The following is an 18564-nucleotide window of genomic DNA, read 5'->3' on the forward strand; positions in this document are numbered from 1 at the left end:
CAGTCTTGAATGATTCAAATTGATCAAAAATTTGATTCTGTATATGATAATCTATTAAGGAAACTATGGAACACTTTCTGTTATAAAATAATCATTTTTCGGTAAGATAAATCGAAGGTATCCAAAACTCATCAATTTTTTGATATGTTGATTTTTAAATCATATTAGTATTTGTGTAACATTTGAAACGTTTTTCTAATTAGGGAGGCAGCAAGAAGATCAGTTTTGGTCTCGTTGGGGAGTATTTTAGCCTGAATTTAATGTTTTTGAAGTGCAATGGCGCTCGGTAGATGTGTTTTAAAAACTCTTCCTTTTTTTCTTTTATGTTGGATTCAGACCAAAATGATTTCGAATCAAATTTGATTTTTTGACGGGAAAACTTACATGCATATGATGGTCAAAGGAAGTTCAGGAGAATTCAAGCAAAAAACAGGTGGTTTCAGCATCGACACCATTTGAATAAAACTGTTTGTGAAAATTTGATTTCTTTCGGTGTTCTTAGTTAATTTGTAGTATTGGCCTCGGCAAAGGTATATCCAGTTGGCTTTCCAAGCAGCGATAAATTAATCTGTTCAACCTTTTTGATTGAAAAAGCTAACTCTTTTTGTGTCTTTTTTTAAAAAATTTTTTTCAGAAAAATAATGGTTTATATGATTTGCCAGATTCAATATATTACTTTTATGACACTTTAGCGGAGTATTATCAATAAAAAAAAGGTCCGTTAAATTTTCAAGTGAATCATAGTGTAGTCGTGTCTGTTGTTTCAAGATTTGAAGAATGAATTTTGGCGTTGAAACTACGGGTTTTGATAATTTGTTTTAGTATTCAAGCGTAACATTTTTGATTAAAAAACTTTAGTTAACAGATTTGGTTTCTTAGACTTTGACACCATTTCCTCGCAAAATGGAATTGACTTTTTGATTTTTGCTTTTTATTGTTCTTCTTTTTGTATTGTATGACATTCTCGACAATGACAGGTCTCAATGGTTTGGTATGAAGGTGTAAATGAAGCCATTGAACGATTTCTGTCTTTTGCTGATTGTTTTCATGAGTTCAATTTTAATTGTTTGAGGAAAAGTGTAATCATATTTTCTTACTTTGCTATCTTTTTATGTCTACTTCTTAAATACTCTCATGAAGACAGTTCTCATTTATTTTCTGGTTGAATGCAATTCTTTAGTTTTTTTTTACTTTTCATCTGATGCTGTTTTGACTATTTCGTTATATTCTAAAGAGAAAATAGAGAGACATTGAGATTTGTTCGTAATTAATGCTCGTTGTTTAATTTGGTTTTGTCTTATGTTTTGTCTCTTACTATCCTTAATGGCAGTTATCCTCAGCCCTTTCTTACTATCTTTAATATCAGTTATCCTCAAAGTTTTTGTTTTATTTTCATAGTGGATAGAGCTTAAAGCCATTTTTGATTGGATACACCAATTATGTTTGAATAATAAGTGATTTTTTTAAAAGTTTTTGATATCTTCCCCATTTTTTTAGACAATTAAGTCAAAACGTGGTTTTGCGGGGTTGTAACATTATGTGCGAACGCACGTTACAGATCTCCTGGTTTTAACTATACGTATGTAGTCCAATTGATATCACACTTGAAGTTGGTAGTGAAACATACGTATCTGAGGTTGAAAGGTTGGGCAGCGTTTCAAACTAAACTGTTTTTGAAATAATGCCAATTTCACAAGTTTTGGTTCACGAAGATTTTGGAAGGCAGTGGGATCACTGGGCTAAAATTATCTGGAAGTATTCCAAAGCGATTTCAGGTATGAAATTTGTTACTATCAAAAAACGTGAAATTCGCTTAAAAATGACAAAATAGTATATTTTCTTGAGAAATTTAAGTCTCCTGGTTCTTTGTAAAGTTTTTGAATTGGATTTTTAGGGTTTCTAGGAATGCGGCGTTGGAGATTGCTGCGTGACGTTTGGCAACAACTCAAATGCTTCAACGCCTACTCAAGTGTTCCTTTTGTGATTCTTGAGATAAAACTCAGTTTTAATCTGGATTTTTTTCAGCAACTCTGGCCAAACATAAAACAACAGGTATACAATTGGCTCAAAACGGCTACAAACATTTCATTACAGGAAATTTAAGGTCACTTTGGAAATAGCTTTTCCAGGCAAACAAAGCTTTCTGGTTATCAATTGATTTTTTTCGAGGTTCTCATGCTTTACATTAATGAATAGATTTAATTATAGCAACTTCTCTTTCAATAAATTGATGACAATAATATCGTGATAAAGTAGAAGCTAGCCCAAATCATCAAATTTTTGACTCAAAGGTGAATATATTTTCTTTAAATTTTCAGTAAACATTATTTGCAACAAAAACAGAACTTTCAATAGGTTATTGCACTGTATCGGAAATGTTAATAGCCGATAAAAAATAAAATGAACCCAAAAAGTTTCAGGCAATTTTTTTTTTTGATAGAAGTTTAATAGATTCAGAAGTCTGTTTCAGGTTTAGATGCTTTAGCCAGGCTTAAATATTATGCGTTGAGCAAATTTCCAGCTGGACATATGGGTCTTTGAGCTATAATTGGACGTGATAACTTTGGGTCGAGCACAAACTTTTTCATTTTATTTAAGTTGATCAGCGATTTGGTCACTTCTAATCCTTTTTCTGGTAGAGCATTTATTGACTTTCCATAATTCAAAGTCTAAACGCGTGGAGAGGGTAAAGTATACATGAACTTTGCGTAATTTAAATTGTTCCTTGTAATGATTCCAGCACGCTCTGCTCTTACACTTCGTCATCAATGAAGTGGGAGTGTCGAGGGGCAGTACATCCTGTAACGTCTAACCACCCCCCCCCCCCCCCCAATAACTGCTGGAAATTGGGAGAAATTTAATACATTCAAGTCAAGGTCGCTCAGTTTTGACATCTTGATAAATTACAACATGGTGAGTATTAAACCGAGGATCATGGAGGAGGAGTAACTGTACATGAGAGGTAATTTTGTTCCACTATTAATGATCCTCCCACCTACCTACCGATTAGGCACTAACCTGTTTGTTTACCCACTTATTACGCCCTTATTGATACCGTTGAACAGCAGGTTTGTGGGTATTGGTTGATGATAGGGGCGTAGCTGTTGCAACCGTAAATGGCCCTTTACACGGGCACAGGGCTCAAAAAGCGTGAAATATTAACAAATAAGGGAATGGATTGAGAAATTAGCCGCTAACACTTTATTGCCATAACATGGAGATAGATTGGAGATAGAGACACAGCACTAAAAACAGTTGCAATTAGTAACAGGAGAGCGAGCAAAACGATCCAAAGCGGCAATCGCCATAAGTTTGGCGCCAACAGGTCGTGATTTAATCTTGCTTTGTGTGTACGTATGCCTGTGTAGTCTGATACCATAGTCCTTTCATCACCTTCATTGCTCCTTTTGAGGTACTTTAGTATGGCGTCATTGTCATCGTCACGGGTGCAAAGAGAAAGCACAATCGGGGACTGGAGAAGGATAGAAGAGGGAGAAAGAGGAGGAGGAGGAGGAGGAGGTGGTAGGGATTGAGAGCAGCGGAACGAGTGGGAAGTCTCATTATCATTGGCAGAGTGCTTTCAAGTGGGCCTATCAAGTTACACCTCACAACTACCATACTACCACTACCACATACCTCTGGTGCCTCCCAGTTTATCTACACCCCTACCCATCCGTCCCCTTTTCTCTCTCTCTCTCTCTCTCTCTGTCCCTCTCTTTTCTTCACTTCTGAACTACTGCAGCTACTTATAACTATGAACCTGGCTACATATATAACATCTAACTATATATCTATCATCATAATAATAATCATCCTCATCATCACTATATGTTCATTATCATCATTTCTACTATCTCTCACACACCGCTACCTTACCCTCTTACTGACCGTACCTACCCAATACCTTCAACTTTTTTTGCCCCTCTTTCCTTACAACTTTTTACACCGTCTAGTTCTTTCTTTATTGCTATTGTGGCATTTCATCTGTTGTACTGATGGCTATTATTGACTCTTGATTTATCAATCGAAAATGGCCTTTATAAACCAGAAACGATTTGGTATCTGTCGGTTGTGAGCTATGAGTTTGGACAAAATTATGTAGATAACAGACTTTAACCCAAACGTGGAAAAAGAAGGTAAGCTAAGACACTATCAGTAGTATACAACAGTAGTTGTAATTGCTTCAGTTCACGAAAAAGAATTTAATCTGTTATATGAATTGCTAGGTCTTCATACGCAAAGTTTTCGTGGGTTTTCTGCCCCTTGCAACCCCTTCATTTGCCAGATCCTATCTTAACTTTTTAAAAAACTTTAGAGCGGAGGGGAGTGGCCGGGGTGGGGTAAAAAACATAAATAGTTTTTTCTTTCTATCTATTCTGGTATTCCAACCCGGGAGGCAAATATTATGACAGTTTAGCGCAATTCTGGGCCCCAAAAGAAAGGAACTGAATCATCCGAGCTGAGCGCCGATAAATGTAAATGATAAACGGCATTGTAAAGGTTTCATTTACCCGGCTGTGACACCTCCGATGGCAATTGTAAACAACTGCACAAAGATAATCCATCACCACCACTGATCTTACCCACAAACTTAAAGATATCAATATGTTTATTTTTTTTAAAAAAAAAAAATCAGAAACTGATTCCTTTAATCAATGATGATGATAAAACATAGCAAAAAAATATAAACAATCTCATTGACAGAGCCACAACTGCAATCTTATCGCAATAGCAAAGCGTTGTCTATGAAAGTCAAAACAGGGTAATTAATTGGAGTGTCTCAAAAGAACAACTTCAATGCATAAAAAAAGTCACCAATTAGCTAAAAACATCAATGAAAGGAAGTTCAACCATAGTCGAAGTGAACATGCTGTATTGAAAGATGTTGCACGATTCTCGCAAAAAATAGCTCCAAAGATAATGCCAGACAAAAGTTTATCTTTCAAGATCAAAACATAACTTGTAAGATCTTAAAAGACAGTATGTTACCTTTCAAGTTTTTTGCCTGATTCTTACAAAAGGTTCGTTCCGGTCGAGCTTTCTTCTGATTGGCTTACTTGCATTGCTTATTATATTCTTTATTCAAGATAGCATTCGGATGAGAGTTGCTACTTTTTTTACATATATTTTTTTGAAATGAGCAGAATTTTTTGAAATTGAGCAGAATTTTTTGAAATGAGCAGAATTTTTTGAAATTTTTCGCAAAATCTTTTTACCATTTAAAAAGAGTTTTGAGACATCTCTTTTTAAAAATAGTTAATCAATTGAAATAAAGTTAATTTAGGTAGATTATAGAAGAAAACTAAAAAAACCAGAAGTATTGGTTAGAAGTCCTTGACTGCTGAACAGCAGCTTTGCAGGTCTTAATTCATAATAGTGGCTTAGCTGCTGCAATCCTAAATTGCCTTTTATCCGAGCTCACGGCTCAAAAGGCGTCAATTAATAGCAAATATGGTGGCTCAGTTAAAATTTTTGAGTTGAGAAAATTCATTAAAGCTGCTGCTTGACTTTTCAGTTATTAGAATCTTGTGCACTTATTATAAGAGCTATGCTTGACCCTTCTGATAACCAGTTCTGCGCCTTTCACGTGAAATCAAAAACAATTTAAGTCAGGGCATCATTATCAATATTCAAATAATTGCAAAAAGATGCGTCTTCGTTGTAGCTGAATAGCAAGAAAGATGTGAAGTTTTTTTTAGATAATGTGGTGATTGTTCAGCATTGTCGTAAATCAAAAACTTATAAAAAATTTTTCATTAAAATTGCACTATCGTTGTTATTTATTTCCCTAATATTTTTATACTATTGGTTTGAAAAAAAAACAGTTTTAGAGCTCGTTCTTCAGATTACAAAAAAGCAACTTTTGAAATAAATAAAATTGCCGTTTGAACACAATAAAATTGACCTGTTTCTATATATAAAAAACTGACTCGGGCATATATATATATATATATATATATAAATGCTTATATACTTATATATATATATATATATATATATATATATATATATACGTATATACACGTTATACATATTTTTAGATTTCTTAGATATGTTTTTCCTTAAAGATTTTGTGTGGAATTGAGTGGCCAAACTGGAATATGGTGGCCAAACTGCGCCGTAAAGATTTTGTGTGGAATTGAGTGGCCAAACTGGAATATGGTCTAATTTGTTACCATTTGTTAGAGGAACTGCCATGATATGACCAACTTAGCAATATTTAGAGATTATAAAATCTTTTGCAAAGGCATCAGCGAAAAACGGCGATGCAGATAAATTTTTAATGAATTTAAGGAAACTAATTGAAAAGGAAACTAACTGAAGCAAAATTGCATTTTTTACTGAATATTTAAATTTTGTTAGTACTGAAGTGGTGATAAATCGAAGGTTGGACCGATTTCGGGTTGCTTTGTCTGTTATATCCTTTTCCACAACTCAAGCTAGTTTGAATGAACAGCATGACACCACACTCCGTGCGACCTAGTAGAATTTGAGTTACGCACCTCAGTCATGGGAAATTCAATTATCAAAGGTTGCTCATATCGTTTGAAGCTTTTTTTTATAGGTTTTCTTTAGTTGATAGACTCTGATATGTGCGAATAATTGCAAAACAAATTCTGCGCGGCCATATTTTTTTCACGTGTTTATCTTGAGTTCGAAGGAGTTCCCAAGATTATTGTTAGGTTCAATGTCAATTTTGTCGGTTTTTCCGTGCAATAATTCAGAACCAGAAACCAGAAAATTTAGTTGAATGTTCTCTTTCTTTGGTTATCTTTACGCAGTCTTGGGCTTGGCTTGAGCCTCATTGAGTAAATTCCTGCAAAGTAGAAGATTTGAGACAATTGATTCTTTAATGATACTTTTTTGAGAATCAAGTGGCGACTTAGAGCTCTACTTTACTAATTTTATCTGTGGCATTTAGATTACTTCTTTTCAAGTCCGCGGAAGCAAATCACTGATATTTGATACGATAATTTTTATTACGCCACTTGTTCTTCTTCTTATTCTGGCTCACAAAAGGCGTCACTTTCCATCTACTCCTCTTAGTTTTTACTCTCAAACATGTCTTTACCTTGGCCCACACTGCGCCTGGAAAATCTCCATCAAATGCAATGAAGTGATATACTGGGTAAAATTTGAGGTAATCAATAAGCTGCTATGATCCTACTAGCTGTCATTATTTCTACTAAATAGAAATTGTCGTATAAAGGTGAGTTATTTGGGTTCTATATAATTATATAAATCAATAAGTTTTACAAGTCATTTACTAACAATCTAGAAACTACAAATTTGAAACAAAATAATTTTTTGTCTATTGAGCGCAAATAGAAAAACTAGGATCAACCTGAGAAAATAAAAGTGACAAATTTGGCTTGAAAATTGAAAAACTAATTTGAAATTTTTTAAACATAAAGAGATAACTTGAAAATTTCCTGATTGGATTGAATGTTTAATAAAAATACTCTTGTGAAAAATCAGAGGCAATTTTTTAAATTTGCAAAAAATTTGTTTTGGTCAAGTTTTTTCTGATTGGCTTGATTGCATTGTTTATTATATCTTTTATTGAAAATAGCATTCGGGAGAGAGTTGCTCTTTTTTTTACATAAACTTTGACTGAGCAGAAACAACCAAAAACAAATATGCTTACATCAGAGCAAAAATTTTTGAAATGAACGCACTACCTTTTCACCGTGTAAAAAAAATGTTGAGACATCTCTTCCTTAAAATAGTTAATCGAAAAAAAAACTAATTAAGGTAGATTATAGAAGAAAAACTAAAAAACTAGAATTATTGGTGGAAGTCCTTGACTGCTGAACAGCAGGTTTGAATGTCTCATTTCATAATAGTGGCTCAGTTGCTGCAATCCTAAATGGACCTTTATCCAAGCACACGGCTCATAGAGGCTCAATTAATAGCGTTTATGGTGGCTCAGTTAAACTTTTTAAGAGTTGAGAAATTTCATTATAGCTGCTGCTTGACTTTTCAGTTTTTAGAATCTAGTGCATTGGTTACAAAAGCTATGCTTGACCATTCTCATAACCAGTTCTGCGCCTTTCACGTGAAATCAAAAACAAATCAAATAATTGCAAAATGTGCGTTTTCTTTGTATTTGAATAGCAAAGAAGATGTGAAGTGATTTTAAATAAAATTATGATAGACCGTGTTCACCCTTGCCGTAAATCAATAGCGCCTCCTATTTTGTTCATTTAAAATCTACTATCATTAACATTGTTTTCCCTAAAAGTTGGAAACTATAGTTATGAAAAAAATAGATTAAGAGTCAGCTCTTCAGAACACAAAAATCCGACTTTTGAAAAAAACAAAAAACAAAAAATGGCCTGTTTCCATATATACAAAACTGACTTGTATATATATATATATATATGTATAAATATATATATATATATATATATATATATATATATATATACATATATATATATTTATATACATACATATGTATATGTATGCAGTTTAATTATTATATATATATATATATATATTTATATATATATATATATATATATATATATATATATATATAACTATTTATATATATAATTATATATATATATATATATATATATATATATGTATATATAATTATGTGTATGTGTAAATACATCCTGCATATTTTTTACAATTCTTATATTTTTTTCTTCCATTTCCTTTAAGCGCCATAAAGAAATTTTTGTGGAAATGAGTGGTTAAATTGGAAAATGGTCTATTATGTTACCATTTTTTAGGAGAAATGGCAAGACCTGACCGAATTAACTATATTTAGAGGTTGTAAAATATTTTGCGAGGTAATCCATGAACAGCGGCAATCCAATAACTTTTTCTATGCATTCGGTGCTACTAATTGATAAAGAACTGCAGTTTTTACTGAAACTTTCAATTTTCTTAGTACTGAAGCGGTGATAAATCGACGGTTAGGCCAATTTCAGATTGCTTTATCTGGTAAATCCTTTTCCGCAACTCAAAGTAGTTTGTATGAACAGCATGAGACCGCAGTCTGCGCCACCTTGTAGAATTTCAGTTGCATAACTAAGTCAGGGAAAAATCAGTTATCGAAGTTTGGTCATATTGTGTAAAGCTCTTTTTTTGACAATTCCCTTTAGTTGATGGATTCTGATATAAGCGAATAATTGCAAAAAGATTTCTGAGCGCCCAAATTTCCCTAGCTTATTCTGAGTTTAATTGGTTCCCCCGAGAATATTGCTGGGTTAAGTGTCTTTTTTTGCTAGCTTTTTTACAATTCTTATATTTTTTTCTTCCATTTAGTTTAAGCTCCATAAAGAATTTCTTTTGTGGAAATAGGTGGCTAAATTGGATAATGGTCTATTTTGTTACCATTTATTAGAGGAAATTACAAGACATGACCAAATAAGGTATATTTAGAGGATGTAAAATATTTTGCTAGGTAAACAATGAACAGCGGCAATCCAATAACTTTTTCTATGCCTTCAGTGAAACTAATTGATGCAGAAATGCAGTTTTTACTGAAATTTTTAATTTTCCTAATACTAAAGCAGTGATAAATCAACAGTTAGGCCAATTTCAGATTGCTTTGTTTGGTAAATTTTTTTCCGCAACTCAAGGTAGTTTGTATGAACAACATGACACCGCAGTCTGCGCCACCTGTTAGAATTTGAGTTGCATAACTAAGTCAGTGAAAAATCAGTTATCAAGGTTTTGTTATATTGTGTAAAGCTCTTTTTTGAAGATTTCCCTTATTTGACAGATTCTGAAATAAGCGAATAATTGCAAAAAGAATTCTTCACCTCAGCTTCATTGAAAGCTTTGCAGCTAAGCAGAGGATTTGCGATTGCGACAATCGACTGTTTTTCGTGATATTATTTTAGTGAAGCATGTTGCGCCCTAAAAGTCTAACTTTACAAGTGTCATTCAGATTACTTCTTTTCAAGTCACTGGCAGCAAATCAGTGAGACGGTGATTTCTTTGTGCGTCACCTGTTCCTCTTCCTTTTTTGGCTCACAAAATGCTACCTTTTCCGTTTACTATTATCAGTTTTTCAGTTTTTTCATTTATGTCTTTACGGTGACCCGCACACTGCCTGTTAAAACTCTATGAACTGCAATTAAACGATATTTTGAGCAAACTTCAACTTTCCCACTATTGCGCTATGACCCTAGTAGCTAATAAAATTTTTACTGATTAGAAGTTTGTATATCAAGGTGAGTTATTTGGGTTCTATATAATTATATACATCAATAAGTTTTACAAGTCTTTACAAGCAATCAAGAAACTAAGATATGAGAGAAGCTTTTTCTATCAATTGAGTGCAAAAAGCAAAACTAGGAACAATCAGAAAACAAAGTGACAAAATTGGCTAGAAAATTGAATAATTTATATGACATTTTTTTTTGAAAAAAAGAGATAGCTGGAAAATTTCAGGGTTAGTTTGAATGTTTAATGAAAATTACTGGAAAAAAATTAGAGGTAGTTATTTAAAAATGCAAAAAAATGGTTATCGGTCGAGCTTTTTCTACATTGGCTCACTTGCAATGCTTATTATATCTTTTTATTGAAGATAGCATTCGGGTGAGAAATGCTTTTTTTTTTATACATAAATTTTAACTGAGGAGAACCCACCAAAAACAAATATGCCTAAATCACAGCAAAATTTTTTGAAATGAAAGCAAAAATTTTCCATCGTTTAAAAAACTGTTGAGACATGTCTTATTTTAAAATTGTTAATCAATTGACATAAAGTTAGTTCACGTAGATTATGGAAAAAACTAAAAAACTAGAAGTTTTGGTAGAAATCCTTGACTGCTGATTAACAGGTTTGCGTGTCTTAGTTTTTCGTGATATTATTTTAGAGAATCATGTTGCGCCCTAAAGGTCTAACTTTATATGTGTCATTCAGATTACTTCTTTTCAAGTGCCTGGCAGCAAATCAGTGATATTTGAGACGGTGATTTCTTAGTGCCTCACTTGTTCCTCTTCATTTTTGGCTCACAAAATGCTACCTTTTCCGTTTACTATTATCAGTTTTTTAGTTTTTTCGTTTTTGTCTTTACGGAGACCCGCACACTGCCTGTTAAAACTCTATGAACTGCAATTAAACGATATTTTGAGCAAACTTCAACTTTCCCACTATTGCGCTATGACCCTAGTAGCTAATAAAATTTTTACTGATTAGAAGTTTGTATATCAAGGTGAGTTATTTGGGTTCTATATAATTATATACATCAAAAAGTTTTACAAGTCTTTACAAGCAATCAAGAAACTAAGATATGAGAGAAGCTTTTTCTATCAATTGAGTGCAAAAAGCAAAACTAGGAACAATCAGAAAACAAAGTGACAAAATTGGCTAGAAAATTGAATAATTTATATGACATTTTTTTTTTAAAAAAAGAGATAGCTGGAAAATTTCAGGGTTAGTTTGAATGTTTAATGAAAATTACTGGAAAAAAATTAGAGGTAGTTATTTAAAAATGCAAAAAAATGGTTATCGGTCGAGCTTTTTCTACATTGGCTCACTTGCAATGCTTATTATATCTTTTTATTGAAGATAGCATTCGGGTGAGAAATGCTTGTTTTTTTTACATAAATTTTAACTGAGGAGAACCCACCAAAAACAAATATGCCTAAATCACAGCAAAATTTTTTGAAATGAAAGCAAAAATTTTCCATCGTTTAAAAACCTGTTGAGACATGTCTTATTTTAAAATTGTTAATCAATTGACATAAAGTTAGTTCACGTAGATTATAGAAAAAATTAAAAAACTAGAAGTTTTGGTAGAAATCCTTGACTGTTGAGTAGCAGGTTTGCGTGTCTTAGTTTTTCGTGATATTATTTTAGAGAATCATGTTGCGCCCTAAAGGTCTAACTTTATACGTGTCATTCAGATTACTTCATTTCAAGTCCCTGGCAGCAAATCAGTGATATTTGAGACGGTGATTTCTTAGTGCCTCGCCTGTTCCTCTTCATTCTTTGGCGCACAAAATGCTACCTTTTCCGTTTACTATTATCAGTTTTTCAGTTTTTTCATTTATGTCTTTACGGTGACCCGCACAATGCCTGTTAAAACTCTATCAACTGCAATGAAACGATATTTTGAGCAAACTTCAAGTTTCCCACTATTGCGCTATGACCCTAGTAGCTCATAAAATTTTTACTGATTAGAAGTTAGGTGAGTTATTTGGGTTCTATATAATTATATACATCAATAAGTTTTACAAGTCTTTACATACAATCCAGAAACTAAAATATGAGAGAAGCATTTTCTATCAATTGAGTGCAAAAAGCAAAACTAAGAACAATCAGAAAACAAAATGACAAAATTGGCTAGAAAATTGAATAATTTATATGACATTTTTTTTTGAAAAAAAGAGATAGCCGGAAAATTTCAGGTTTAGTTTGAATGTTTAATAAAAATTACTGGAAACAAAAATTAGAGGTAGTTATTTAAAAATGCAAAAAAATTGTTTTCGGTCGAGCTTTTTCTATATTGGCTCACTTGCAATTCTTATTATATCTTTTTATTGAAGATAGCATTCGGGTGAGAAATGCCTGTTTTTTTACATAAGTTTTAACTGAGGAGAACCCACAAAAAACAAATATGCTTAAATCACAGCAAAATTTTCTGAAATGAAAGCAAAATTTTTCCGTCGTTTAAAAAGCTTTTGAGACATGTCTTATTTTAAAATTGTTAATCAATTGACACAAAGTTAATTCAAGTAGATCATGGAAAAAAATTAAAAAACTAGAAGTTTTGTTAGAAATAGTTGACTGTTGATTAGCAGGTTTGCATGTCTTAGTTCATAATAGTGGCTTAGCTGCTGCTATCGTACGTGGTCCTTTACCCAAGCACATGGCTCAATAGGCGTCAGTTTATAGGAAATATGGTGGCTCAGTTAAATTTTGAGTTGAGAAGCTTTATTATGGTTTTGCTTGATTTTATAATATTTTTAGAATCTGGTGCACTTGTTACAAGACCTATGTTTGACCCGTCTGATAACCAGTTCTGCGCCGTTCAAAGGAAATCGAAACCAATTCAAGTTACGGCGTCAATAACAATATTTAAATAATTGCTAAAAGATGCGTTTTCGTTGTAGCTGAATAGCAAGGAAGATGTGAAGTCATTTTTAGATAAAGTTGCATACTTGTTCAGCATTGTCGTAAGTCAATAGCGTCTACTATTTTTTTCATCAAAATTGCATTATCATTAGCATTTGTTTCCCTAAAATTTTATACTATAGGTTTTGAAAAAAATAGACTTAGAGCCAGCTCTTCAGATTACAAAAAATTGAAACAAACAAAATGCAGCTTAAACATAATAAAACTGACCTGTTTCTATATGTATATATGTATATAATACTGACCTATGTACATATATATATATATATATATATATATATATATATATATACATAAATATATACATATATATATATATACATATATATATATATATATATATATATATATATATATATACACATTTTTATATACCTATATACCTATTTATATATGTATATATACACATATATACATATTTTTAGAATTCCTAGATCTTTTTTCCTTCCAATTTTGTGGAATTGGGTGGCCAAATTGGAAAATGGTCTAATTTGTTAACATTTGTTAGAGGAACTGGCATGACATGACCAACTTAACAATATTTAGAGGTTGTTAAATCTTTTGCGAGGGAATCAGCGAACAACGGCGATGCAAAGACTTTTTCCATACATTCAATGAAACTAATTGATGCAAAACTGCAAATTGTTGCTGCACTTTTAAATCCAGGTCGGGGCAATTTCAGATTGCTGTCTCCTAAATCCTTTTGGGTTACTCAAGTAAGTTTGAATGAACAACATGGAACCGCACTCTGTGCCACCTAGTAGAATTTGAGTTGCGCGCCTCAATCAGGGAAAAATCAATTATCAAACGTTGGTCATATTGTGTAAAGCTCTCTTTTTGAAGATTTTCTTTAGTTGATAGATTCTGATATGTGCGAATAATTGCAAAAAGAATTCCGACCGCCCAAGCTTTTTCCCCGAGTTTATTCTGAGTTTAAAAGAGTTCCCAAGATTATTGTTAGGTTAAGTGTCATTTTCGTTAGCTTTTTTCTGTGCAATGATACAGAACCGGAAACAGAAAATTTATGTTGAATGTTTTTCCTTTTGTGGACTTCTTTACACAGGCTTGGGCTTGGCCTCAGCCTCATTGAGTATTTTGCAGCTAAGTAGAAGATTTGAGGCAATTGAGTGTTTTTAGTGAGACTATTTTTCAGAATCAAGTGGCGACTTAGAGCTCTAACTTTATCTGTGACATTTAGATTGCTTCTTTTCAAGTCCCTGGCAGCAAATCACTGATATTTGAGACGACGATTTCCTAAATAACCAACTTGTTCCTCTTTTTATACTGGCTCACAAAATGCTCCGCATTCCGTTTACTCCTATCAGTTTTCATTCTTATTTTTGTCTTTACGGTGACCCACACTCTTCTTAGAAAAACTCTCTTTCAACTGCAGTGGAGTGATATACTGAGCAAACTTTGAGGTTGTCACTATTGCGCTATGAAGTTAGTAGCTACCAACATTTTTACTGAATAGAAATTGTTGTATCAAGGTGAGTTATTTGGGTTCCATTAAATAATATACATCAATAAGTTTTACGTCATTTACTAACAATCTGGAAACTACAAAGTTGAAAGTATTTTTTTTTCAATTGAGCGCAAATAACCACACTAGGAGTAATCTGAGAAAATGAAAGTGAACAAATTGGCTTGAAAATTGAATAAATAAATTGAAATATTTTTTGAAAAAAAGATAGCTGGAAAATTTCCAGATTGGATTGAATGTTTAATAAAACTACTGGACAGAAAAATCAAAGGCAATTTTTTTAAAATGTTATGAAAGAGATGGTTAGATCATTTCCATAAAGTATGTTTATCAAAATTGGAGGGTTTTTTAAGCATTCATGGAATCTTCCCGGATGTAGTACATAGCTCCTGAACTAAATTATATTCTATTGAAAAGCATTTAAAGCTTTTTCTAAAGTTCAGATATCATTGCTTATACTGATGACGAATTTGACAGAGCTTGACGAACTTCCTCACGCTGAGCAACAAATTCAAAATGTTATCTATCAAATAAAAACCTTGAAGTATTTTATCGAAAGCAAGTGAATATGGATAGCCGAAGGAAGAAATAGTTTCTCGAAACCTTGTACAGAAATGAGGTTGGCAGAGTGAGAATTTGCGATGGTTTTCTGTGAATATGACCTCTTAGCAAGATTCCTATTATTGAATTAGTTGAATTGATTGAAGTTGATTAGTGTTGTTCTTTCTGATAAATTTGAGAGTTTAGAAAATGGAGTTTCGTTTGCACAGATGAAAGAAAATTCTACAAAATTTCGTAATAGCAATAACAAATGCTATTAAGAAGCTTTTAAAAATTATTTCGTTACATATTTTTGTGCCGATCCACTTTGGGGGGTGAGGGAACTATATACTGAAACGGTTTTTTGTTCATTCAATTTTCGCTTGTTTGAATTTGTCGTTTGGATTTGCAAATATACAGCTTATTCTGAATAATGGCAGGTTCCAATGTCTTAAAATTGATGTAAGACAGATCCTAAGTCTATTCAAAAGTGATATCTAATGGTTTTCATTATTTGAAATTATTTGTTTTCAAAGATAACATAAACATTTTTCGTTGAACTTTTCCGTTTTGTCTCATTTGTGTCAACTTGTTACTGAGCTTCACCAGGGACTGGGTCCATATTTTTATTGATGAAGTACCAACTAATTTGTTTTGTTTAGTCTTTATTTGACGCTATTTTGGCTTTATGATTTTATTTTTTTTCCAAAAAAAACAGACACTGTGTTTTGAATTTGACTGTTTGTTGTTGCTCTTTGATTTTTTTTGTCTGTCTCGTAGTCTCAATAATGACAGGCGTCATCGGCCCATTAATGTGGATTTTTATACCTTGCTAAGTAACTACAATTTTGAGCAATTTTTCATTCAAAGACCAATTTTTTTTATCAGTATACGAGATTTTTTGAGATGCGAGTTTTCCGTCAATTTCTCATTTGGTAAAAAATTAAATCAAATTTTGCGGATAAGCGGGTTCGGATCACTATGTGCGATCATACTTTACCGAGCCTCCTAAATGAAAGATAATATTTGATTGAGTCTTTGCCGCTAGTCTTCATTTTTTTTGTTTTTGTTATTTGCCGAAATTTTTTTCCATATCTTTTTTGTCTCTGTTAACACTGAAAACTCACGCTAGAACCAAATATCTTTTTACAGGTTCTCAAACTGTCAATCATGCTGAAATTTAGTTATATTGTCAACGGAGGCACTTTTTGAAGATTGTGGAAGATAAATAATTCTTTCACAAGAATTTGTCACAGAAAATCCTGAATGGTTGAAATGCGCAAGATAATTTTAATTTTTTTTAATCTTCAAAAATGTAAATTTAAAATTATAAGCACAACAAAAACGTTTGGTTAAATATTTACATTTTCAAACTCGCCTCGTAAATATTTGAATAGTTTGGTCTTTATACTTCAGTAGAACAAATTTCTAAAGCCACTTACTTGTCTATCTATTGGAACACGTTCATGCAGTTTGACCATTTCGCTGCCTGGTTTTTCCTTAACTTTATTTATAGTTTTCTCTTTTCGGATTTCAATTGGCAAATTACTCCACATCCTAGAAAAATTTCTAATCAGTGACCTGTCACTCCATTTGGACTGGCACTTATTCTTTGGAAAGTACTGGAGAGTTCTGGAGTTTTTGATCAATACGTACTTTTCAAAAATCCTGAATGAGGAGTTTTTGGTTTCTTGACTGCTCTCTTTATATTGTAAGAGGAGGTCGAAAAATTTAAGAAGACAAACGTTTTTAATGAAAAGCTCTGCTGGTAAAATTTTGTCTTTCAATAATAGATCTCTTGCACTGTCAAACATTTTGCGCAGTTGGCAAACCTTTATTCCCCAATTTATTTGTCTATTAACTCTTTGAAGTGACATAACCGACAACGATTGAAAAAAATGGCACTGAAATTGAGATGGGACAAAACAAGTGATTTAAAAAGCCCGATTCTTGCTTTGAATGGTAGAAAATGTCTTACTAAGTAAATTGACCTAATAGCCTTTGCCATTTTTGTCAACGTTCTGTTTTGCTGAATATCAAAATTTAGATTGTTATCAATCATTATACCTAAATAACGACTTGTTTTTGGCTCTATGAAAATTCCATTATAGTGAAATTGTTCAATTTTTGATTCACCATTTTTTGAAAAAACCACAAATTCTGTTTTATCCCGATTTAAAGTTAGCATATTTTGCCTCATATGACTGTCAGTATTTTAAATTTTGCATAAAAGATTTTCTTCGGATTTGGAATGACAAATAATGCATGTGTCATCTGCAAACTGTAAAACGTCCTCTATTTTTTTCATTTTTTTCTGGGAAATCGTTGATATACATTATAAAAACTGAAGGTCCGAGAACTGTTCCTTGAGGTACTCCGTGATTGATTGTAACCCAGTTCGATTATCCAATTCCGTTGTTTACGCATTGTTTTCTGTTAGGTAAAAACGATTGTAGCATTGCAATTGATTCCGTAATAAATCCATATTTTGCAATTTTTTCGAGAAAAATTTTGTGAGCTTTTGAGTTAAAAGCTTTGGCCAAATCCAAGAATATACTAACAACGGTTTCGTTATCTTCTAAAAAACTGTTCACTGATTCTGTCTACGATATTACTGTATCACTCGAAGATTTTCTTTTCAGAAACCCAAAATGATTTTTATTGATTAATTCATACCTTTCAACATGTTCTAGCATTTGTTGGAGCAAAAGTCTTTCAAAAATTTGTGCAAGAGTCGGTGTAACTGAAATTGGTTGGTAGTTTTCTGCTTCCAGTGGATCAACTTTTTTGTAAATTGGAGTTACATATGCTTTTTTAAGTACATCGGGAAAAACAATTTTTGATATGCATTCGTTTATTGCAAACTGTAGATGTGTTCCAATAGACATTTTGCTTCACTTGAAGGACCATTTTGTAAGGAATCCAGGACCCGCTGCTTTGTTTTGTGGTAATTGATCAATTACAGCAAACAGTTCTTTTCTCGTTATATGTCTGAAGGAAAACTCAGTTTTGTCAAAATCATAGTCCGGTAGCTCAACCTTTTCTGTCTCGCCTTCGTATCAACCTAATTTAGAAAAACAAATATTAATTTTGTTAGTTATTTTTTGTCTTTTAAAATATCTCGTTTGAACCGAGTTCTAGAAGTTTCGCTTTTTTATCCTCTTGTTTTATCTTTGTTTTAATGAATTTCCACTGTTGCTTTGAATCGGGTAGACTTTCGAACAATTTCTGTGAATAATTGTGACTCGCTCTTCCAGTAGTCTGTTTGTATGGTTTCTTATTCTTTTGTATGAGTTATATGTGTCAACGTCTCTTTTTTCCTTCCAAATATTGAAAAGCCGGTGCTTTTCGTTGATAAGATTCAATATTTCTCTGGATAACCATTTCTTTTTTGTTGACTTTGACGTTGGCTCTCCTATTTTAATGGGAG

The sequence above is a fragment of the Convolutriloba macropyga genome, chromosome 1 (assembly GCF_964194025.1).
Source record: "Convolutriloba macropyga chromosome 1, txConMacr16.3, whole genome shotgun sequence".
NCBI classification, from domain to species: domain Eukaryota; kingdom Metazoa; phylum Xenacoelomorpha; order Acoela; family Convolutidae; genus Convolutriloba; species Convolutriloba macropyga.